Consider the following 7,133-nt stretch of genomic DNA (forward strand, 5'->3'; position numbering starts at 1 on the left):
TTGGAGTTTAATTTGTTCATACTCCAGTAATTTTAGTTCACTCCAAAGCTCAAAATTTACACAGGCTCTATTGTCAGATTTCAGTCACAAAATATTACATTTTTACCAATTTTCTCAGTAAGGTTCTATCCTACACTTCCCTAAACTACTTCCATCTCTGCTTCATCTGTCAACTCTACTAAAAGTTGTTTTTTTTTCCTCTATGAAAATCTTGTGTAAATTAGGTGGTGGATGTTGCTTCTTTTTTTATATTTATTTATAACTTTTCATTATTACATACCAAGTAAAACACTTGTATAGAAAGTGAGGTAGTAAGAATACAACTTCATAAAGTGTAAAACACATTACACCTTAACACAATTATAAAATAAGAAAACTATTTTTATAAACTAACTCACTCAAGTCCTCAAACTGTGATTCTAAGATTACACATAGGCAAAAAAAATAAAGGGGAAAATACAACAATATAGCAAGATAAGCTACAGCTAGTACTGAGGTAAGAGCGGCTTCATTAACTATTGAGCACTTGATTTTCCTTCAACCAGTACATTGCCAAAAAAGCACTTAATTGTTGAGGTTCAAAGAAAACATATTTAACTGAGTGGTGGCAAATAATACACTTGCAAGGATGTCTTAAGTAAAGTGTCACGCCCAGTGAGGTGACCCCTGGTCTCAAAAGAAGAAATTCTCTACCACGCTTTTGAGTTTCTCTTGAAAGATCAGGAAACATTTTAATTTTACATCCAAGAAACTTTCTGTTTTTAAAGAAAAGCTTCAACAACCACATTTTATCAATTGAGAGAGCTAGTGTTATCATCGTAGATGGTATAGCAATATCTTGGTCTGACGTTTCCAAGATTTCTGATACATTTAATAGTGCTTGATCAGTCATTTTTTTCTGTATTTGACCCCCTTCTTTATTAGGCAAATAACAGTGGCGTACCTAGTGGCCCATCATTTTTTGACACCCCCCCCACCATGTAAAAAAATATTTTTTGTAATGACCATGAAACGGAATAAATGGTCAGAATAGAAACAGGCAGTGAAAATTTTCTTATATTCCAAACATAACATAACATAAATTATGTCTGAATTGTCATGACATCAGAAGTACATATGGAGTAGTTGCAGGTGATGCTTGGGACAGTTCTGATTGTGTTAGTTCGGTTTTATGTGTTTTTTGAATAGAAGGGTTTTTATTTCTTTTTGAAGGTTTTGCAGTCTGTGGTCGATGTCAATTGGTTGTAGAGTTGGGGGTCGAGTGTTGCAGCTCAAATGGCTAGGAGGTTGTCGAACAGTTTTATTCTTTTGACGTTTTTGGTTGGAGGGTGTGTGAATGGTGTGTGAGTTCTCCTATGTCTGTTTGAGGTGGATTGAATTATTTAGCTGAAGAAATTAGTTACCCCTCATCCCACACACATTAATTCTCTTCCATTTTTGTTCCCATTATAAAAAACACTGATAAGTTCCCAGAAAAAAAATACATTAAAATAAGAAGTGAAAACAAAGGACCCTACAGATGAGAACATAACATAAGAATAGCCTAACTGGGTCAGACCAATGGTCCATCATGCCCAGTAGCCCATTCTCATGGTAGCCAATCCAGGACACTAATACCTGGTCAAAACCCAAAGAGTAGCAACATTCCATGCTACCGATCCAGGGCAAGTAGATACTTCCCCCAAGTCTTAATAACAGATTATGGACTTTTCCTCCAGGAATTTGTCCAAATCTTTCTTAAAACCAGCTACACTATCTGCTTTTACCATAACTTCTGGCCACTTCATTTTAAAGTTTAGATCTTTCCTTTCAAACAGATACCTTGCTAGATGTCAAATACAGCACAAGGTAACTTCACATGGACTTAGCTGTGCAGGAAATGTGAATCTCATACACCCACCATATAGTGCAAAAATGTGCAAAGGTCTGTTTTTTTATTTCGATCACTACATAGCCTAATGCCACACAAGCAGCGCTGTTACAAACATATTCTGTAGGTCAATGCTAAAGATAACAAAGTTTCCTTCCTTGGACCAGAAGGAGATACTGATAAACCACTGGAAAATCCCAAAACAACACCCAAACACCCAATCAGTGTGTGAACCAGTTGAGTGGAGTGGATTAACTGGGGGGTGGAAATGGGCCCGGAGTTTGCTCAGCAGAATTTCCCAGACCACCTCTTCCTCTCAACACATTGACACGCTGCCACCACCACCACTAGGAACACCTCACTGGGTAGGCCAGCTATGCTATAAATTTTATAAAACACATTATTATATTTTCTTATAAAGCACATATTTTAACTGAACTCTCTGACATCCTCAGCCTTTCCATTCACAAAAATAGAAGGAAGAAAAGTTCCCATTTCCTGCTGTCTCATGTCCCCGGCCTATACAATATTTTTTTTCTGCAGACCCTTCAAAAGTCTGACCAAATCCTCGTTTCACTTGCATTATAAAGTACTGAGGATGCCATCTCTCCCCAATCCCAGGTCCTAAAGTCTAAGACAGTAGCGCAAACTAATGCTGCCAGATTCAGGAAAAAAAATTTCGATTCGATTCAGCCTATTGAATTGGTTTTTCAATTCGATTTTCCTGCCCAGTTGGGTGATTTTTTTCAAAACTCCTGGTGGGTTTTATAGCTTTTTCATCCCCTTGGCTTCTCCTAACCACACTGGCGCTGTGGTGTAAATAAAATAAAGAAACAAAAAGGACTTTTCCTCTCTCTGTTAAATCCTAGCTCACGTTTGCAGTCCAACACCAGCTCTGGCAGGATACACATTTCAAATCTGACATATTGTAATCACAAAATAGAAAATAAAATTAATTTTTCTACCTTTTGTTGTCTTGTTATATTTCAAATCTTGTTGGTCCAAGGCTCTGGTTTTCTTCTGATAACTTGCTTGCCAGGGTCTCCTTCTTTCTGCATGCTAACCATCCATCTGCCAACTCTGTCCTCCCTTTCCATTTCCCTTCCCTCCCCAGGAAGTCTGGTATCTTTCCTTTTTTTCATCTCCCTCCACAGATCCACCTTTTCTTAACTACCCTTTCATCCGGCATCTCTCCGTCCTTCCCCACCACCCCAGAGTCCACCATCTCTCCCTTTCTTTTCCCAATTACACTCCTATCCAGTATCTCTATCCCTCCTCCACACCATCCCTTGTGTCCAATTTCTCTCCCTTTCTGTTCCTTCCCTCCCTAAATCCCATGGTCCATCATCTCTCTCCCTCTCCTCTATTTTCAGACCTATTATTTCTTCCCCCCCCCAAAGTTTGGCATATGCACGTCTCTTTGAACACCCCCTTCCCTCCGTGTACTTCTAAACCAGGGTCCCCCCCCCCAAAGGCCTGTCCCCCCTTGAAGGCCTGCACCCCCCTTGAAGGCCTGTCCCACCCCCTTGAAGGCCTGTCCCACCCCCTTGTAGGCCTGTCCCCCCCTTGAAGGCCTGCCTGCCTGTCCTCCCCTTGAAGGCCTGGACCCCCCCAAAGGCCTGCACCCCCCCAAAGGCCTGTCCCCCCTTGAAGGCCTGTCCCCCCCCTTGAAGGTCTGCACCCTCCCCGAAGGCCTGCACCCCCCTTGAAGGCCTGTCCCCCCTTGAAGGCCTGCCTGCTCCCCCTTAAAGGCCTGTCCCTCCCCCTTGAAGGCCTGCACCCCTTGAAGATCTGCACACCCCCCGAAGGCCTGTCCCCCCTTGAAGGCCTGCCTCCCCCCATTGAAGGCCTGCCTGTCCCCCCCCCCTTGAAGGCCTGTCCCCCCTTGAAGGCCTGCCTGCCTGCCTGTCCCCCCTCCCCCTTGAAAGCCTGCCTGCCTGCCCGCCCGCCCCACCCTGAAGGCCTGATGCCCCGACCCACCCCGAAGGACCGCTCGCCCCCTGGCCTCCCCGCACCACCTATGAAGCAGCAGCAGGATCGCGACATCAGCGATCCCTGCGCTGCTTAGGCGCTGCTTCCTGCGCCACGGTCCCGCCCCGCCTCTGACATCAGAGGAGGGGCGGGACCGCGGCGCAGGAAGCAGCGCCCAAGCAGCTCAGGGATCGCCGACGTCGCGATCCTGCTGCGGGCTGCTTCATAGGTGGTACAGGAAGGTCAGTGGGGCGAGCGGTCCTTCGGGGGTGGGGGGGACTGAACTGCAAGGCCGGGAGCACCCCCTCAGGGCTGGCACCCGGGGCGGACCGCACCCCCCTTGGTACGCCACTGGCAAATAATACACTTGGGAAAAAGGTGGCAGATTTTCCTCTGGAACTTGAAGAATTCCAACCAGGTATCTCCTAAGCATTTCCCTAGGAGTTACCATTGCTAATCTTGGAAAATTAATTAATCTCAAATTATTGTTCTTTGCATTATTCTCAAGTGATTCTAGCTTCTTCCTAAGACTCACATTATCCTTAACTAGGGAGTGTTGGACTTGTTTAGTAAATGATAAATCCTGGTCAAGCTTTTGAACTAAGGATTTTGAAACAGTCAGGTCCTCTTTTAAAGCCTTAAGCTCCTTAGTATGTTGAATCAATTTAGCTTCAACATATTGGAAAATGGGGCTAATAGTTTTTGTGAAGTTTGTAATTAAGTCCCATAAAGACTCCAGAGTCACTTGTGCTGGCTTATCCAAAATTACAAGTTTTTGCTGAGTGTAGAAATGCTCACCCTCAGAGGAATCGGGTTCTTGGCTTTGCTCCAGCTGGATATCTTCACCTCCCATTGCTGAATCCACCCTAGTTTCTTAAGCAGAGACACCTTGAACCAAGGGTTCTACCTCCAAGTTCTCCGATGGTAAACTTCTTGCCTCAGGGAAAAGTTCCTCCCCCATCTCCGGGGTTTCTTCTTCCCCTGGAGAACTGGTAACTTGGGGTTGCGGGGGTGGGGCTCTTACATCAGGGCTGAGCATAGTATCCAGCCCAGGAGAAACGACTGGTCTCGCCACATCCAGGCGATCTCAGCGGGCTACTCTCCGGCGTCACAACTACAGCTCCCTGCATCTGCCGCAACATCTCGTCTATGGTGCCAAAGGTCAGCACTTGGGGCTCCGCAAGGCGTTAGCGGCACTCCTGCCTCTCCTCTTTGGCATAGGTCGAGGTAAGGCACACAGGCCTTCGATAGTAGAAGAAAAAAAAATTCTCTGAGTGGAGCGGCTCAGATGTGTTCCTCTCAGCACTTCTGTGCTGCGACCCGGATGTTGCTTCTTGTATGCTTATAGCCTTACTAGGTCAGATCAATGATCCATCAAGCCCAGTAGCCTGTTCTTACGTGGCCAATCCAGGTCACTAGTACCTGGCCAAAACCCAAGGAGTAGCAATATTCCATGCTACCGATCCAGGACAAGCAAGCAGTGGCTTCCCCCATGGCTTGTCCTAGAATGCTCTGATTCAGTAGTTTAACTGGGTTGCTGCTTTCATTATTTCCTTTATAATATACAAGGCATATCCAGAAAATAAGAATCAGCTGGATTAAAAAATATTTATTGCAACTTCTTGTTACATATCAAACTACTTTTCCACAGTCAGTGTAAATTAAAACATTTGTTATATCATAGGACCAGCTTTTGTATACCTTCATCCAAAACAATTATTCGCTAAGAAGCTTGTCCTGTATAACAACTTTTGTCTCTTGGTCACTCACTCTCTAGACTGGCCAGCCAAAAATTTATTGAGATGGAGAAACAAGTGATCAGAGATCCGAGACACAGCTGTTAGTGTAATTCAGAAATTGTGAATCATCTGTTTTTCAAAATTTATGCATTCAATTTTTCTTTCCAGTCATCCATGACCAAAGACAGACACCCACTTTGTTCATTAACTACATTTGTCCTGCCTTCATAAAGCCATATACATAATTCCTCACATTCCTTTTGTTCATTGCACCTTCACCATACCCTTCAATAACCTACCTGTGAATTTTCATTGGATATTTTTAGTATTTAAAAATTATATCACCGACTGTGCTTTACAAGTAGAGGAATTTTCATATTTCTTGTCCAACTTTAATTATTACAGTGGACAGAGAAAAATTATGCCACCGCACTAGCGCATTACACGTACTCCCCTTGAGATACAGAAGACAACTGACCTTCATAGGAAGTGCAAGTCACAGTTGGATTGATAGATAACCAAGGGGTAAAGGGGGCTCTCAGGGAAGACAAGGCCAAAGCGTAGAGATTAAATAATATTTTGCTTCAGTCTACTAGTGTCAGAAATGATATTCAGTGTTGATGAGTCACAGAAACTGAAGCTGGAAAATGTAATAGGACATCTTGATAAATTGAAGAGTGGCAAATCACTTGGTCCAGATGCTATACATTCCAGCCTACTGACAGAATTGAAAAATTAACTTTCAGAGCTATTGTTAGTACTTAGTAATTTATCTTTAAAATCCAAATGGTACTGGAAGACTGGAGGGTGGCCAATGTAACAGTTTTTGTAAAGGGTTCCAGAGGTGATCTGGGAAATTATAGACTGTTGAATCTGATGTCAGTGCAGGGCAAAATGGTAAAGACTATTATAAAGAACAAATGCGTAAGCATGGATTAATGAGAGAAAGCCAACATGGATTTAGTCAAGGGAAGGTCATAATGCCGCTTTATAGAACAATGGTGAGACCCCACTTGGAATACTGTGTCCAACATTGGTCTCCCAACCTAAAGAAGGATATAAAACTGCTGGAGAGGGTGCAGAGACAAGCAACAAAACTAGTAAAAGGTATGGAGAAAATGGAATACGAGGATCGACTTAAGAGACTGGGATTGTTCTCCCTTGAGAAAAGGAGACTGCGAGGGGATATGATCGAGACCTTCAAAATACTGAAAGGAATCGACAAAATAGAGCAGAAAAAACTATTTACATTGTCCAATTTGACACGGACAAGAGGACACGAAATGAAGCTAAGGGGGGACAAGTTCAGGACTAATATCAGGAAGTTCTGCTTCACTCAGAGAGTGGTTGACACCTGGAATGCTCTCCCAGAGGAGATTATTGCGGAATCAACCGTCCTAGGATTCAAAAGCAAACTAGATGCACATCTCCTTACGAGAGGCATAGGATATGTGTGACTAAAAATTACGCCAGGAGTACACCTGACAGGGCCTCCGCGTGTGCGGATCACCGGACTTGATGGACCGAAGGTCTGATCCGGGGATGGCGCTTCT

The sequence above is a fragment of the Geotrypetes seraphini genome, chromosome 7 (genome assembly GCF_902459505.1).
Source record: "Geotrypetes seraphini chromosome 7, aGeoSer1.1, whole genome shotgun sequence".
NCBI lineage: Eukaryota > Metazoa > Chordata > Amphibia > Gymnophiona > Dermophiidae > Geotrypetes > Geotrypetes seraphini.